This window comes from Frankliniella occidentalis, unplaced genomic scaffold (genome assembly GCF_000697945.3).
Source record: "Frankliniella occidentalis isolate FOCC.00 unplaced genomic scaffold, Focc_3.1 Scaffold183, whole genome shotgun sequence".
In the NCBI taxonomy this organism is placed as follows: domain Eukaryota; kingdom Metazoa; phylum Arthropoda; class Insecta; order Thysanoptera; family Thripidae; genus Frankliniella; species Frankliniella occidentalis.
This window is the reverse complement of record NW_026267309.1, coordinates 266,694-269,148: the sequence shown is the minus strand read 5'-3', so window position 1 is coordinate 269,148 and position 2,455 is coordinate 266,694.

Here is a 2,455-nt window from a genome sequence, read left to right as displayed (position 1 = left end):
GGGAACGCGGTGCAGTGGTGCCGTGCTGCCCTCGGTGCCACATGGCCGCCAAAAGGAGCCTGGAGCCCCCTCCAGATGCAACGTTGCCTTCTCGCGGCCTGCTGCCGTGGTGCTGCGCGAGGGGGGTGGGGGGCAGCAGGACCAAGACGAAGCATAAGACGGTGCTGAGCTCCACCTTAATCGTCGTGTTTTCCTGTTTTTCAGTTTGCGAGCAAGCTTTTCGATGGGCAGCGGGACCACTACGGCCTCCTCGACCGTCGGCGAGAGCAGTTGAGTGATCGATTTGTTCCGGACTTCTCCTGCGTGGTCGAGTGGACGGAGCACGAGGCGACCCATTTGGACGTTGGCGGTCCACCGGCTCCACCGGCTGAGGGCTGTGAAGCCGAACCTGAGAGCTACGGCCCTGTACTGTGGGAGGGCAACGTCCGTATCAAGCGCGGCACCGCGGGCCAGCGCTTCTGGACCTCCTTCATTGAAACATCTTGTGGTAACTGTAATACACGGTTGGCGGCGGAGCGGCGTTGAGTGGTGGAGGTAGAGCGAGAGAGGTTACCAGAAAAATTTGAATTTGTTGTCCACTCATTTTTCCCATTTCGGCCTTCAAAATTTCCCTTTTGGCATTTTTTTTCCCCTTTCACCCTTTTCGGACCCAAAATTTAGCGCAGTATCTCAAATATGTTCCCCCATTTGGCTACACTCAGGAATAACCTCGGTCTGGAGTCTGGCTCTGGTGTCACATGATGGCCTTCCCCCGCACACCGGGGTGCGTGGTAGCGTGGCGTCGGGCGCCACGCCACCGCTTCCGCGGTGTGGGGGTGGAGGCCCATGTGACTTCAGACGGGTGGGGCCCGGGCGGGCCGATTCCAGCCCGAGGTTATTCCTGGTGGGTGAAGCATTTTTAGTCCACTCATTTTTCCCATTTCGGCCTTCAAAATTTCCCTTTTGGCATTTTTTTCCCCTTTCACCCTTTTCGGACCCAAAATTTAGCGCAGGATCTCAAATATGTTCCCCCATTTGGCTACACTCAGGAATAACCTCGGTCTGGAGTCTATTCTTTGGGTGAAGCAAGGACCGAAAACCTTGGGCCAACAGAGGCCTCGCGGTTAGTCAAGTCAAGTCAAGAGTATGCTTTTGGTGTGCAAATGGCCATACCACTAAGGAGATCTCTCTCTCTCTCTCTCTCTCTCTCTCTCTCTCTCTCTCTGTAAATGGTCGTATTATTATTAGTATTGGGAGCAGTTGCTTCAACGAAGCATTTTTTACATTAAGGTAGTTATACATGGACCTTTATGTAGTTTATATTTGCCAAGGTGTGATGTGGTGCCACTTTTTTTTTCTACGTCAGATGAATATGACCGAAATTGTGATATGTAACTGTTATCCATTGAGTTATGGGTGGCTGTAGTTCGCCATGAACAAGCAGTCGTTGTACAGTACACCGTGTTGAACTTGAAGTGAACAGTTTTAGATGTCATTCTATTTATTAAAAATGGTCATTGTCAGTCCAGGCATTTCCAAACAGCACAACTGTGATTAACTTTCGTAAGGTGATATTACTGTGATGTTACTGTGACATGTACTTCTTATGTACTAGCAGTCAGTACTGGACCGTTTTTATTATTATTATTATTGAGCAGTTGCTGTAGTTACTATGACAGAAATTGTGTTTCATTCTAGTCTTTTCCTCAAAGCACATCTGTGATTAACGTACTGAACCAGATACAACTGTGATATTACTGTGATATTTAATTTGCCTATTATTATTCCTTACATTTAGTCCAGTTGGATATATAGACTTGCTTCTGTTTCTTGCGATTTGTTGCTGAGACTTGCATGTAGAGAAATAAATTACTCACTGAAAATGTGCACAACGTCAATTTGAATTGTTCTAGCCTCCCTCACCTTTATTCTGTTTCCGTCTTTACAGGGAGATGTCGACCGAAGATGAAGACGCTCAGATCGCGCAGATCGCGCAGATCGCGCAGATGAACAAAATGTTTCCAAGCACGCAAAAACTGCAGATGGGTATATAATGGACATCTGCAGTTCATTAAAGGAATACTTCTTTTTAATTTATGTCTTTCAAAACTATTTGCCAATGCTCCTCTCATCACAGAACAATTCGAATCCAAGCTCGCATTCCTTCATTGTTAAGTTAACCATTTTACATTCAACAGCAGTTTATTTTTAGCAGCTATTACGGCAGAGTCCAGACTCAATTGTTTGCACAGATATCGGACAGGCATAGTCATTGGAGAACTGTTGTGGAATTAAAAGTAATTACACTGCTCAGCTGACGCATGGCCTTATTAAATTTAAAATTTTGAGCCAACTTGCAAGTTTCTCATGGGTCCAGCTCAGATACCTTTTCTGTACTCCAGCAGCATGAGCGGATTCATACTTTTCCAATGTAAAGACTTCCAATCTGTCACCTACTGCTTGCAATAGTTTTATT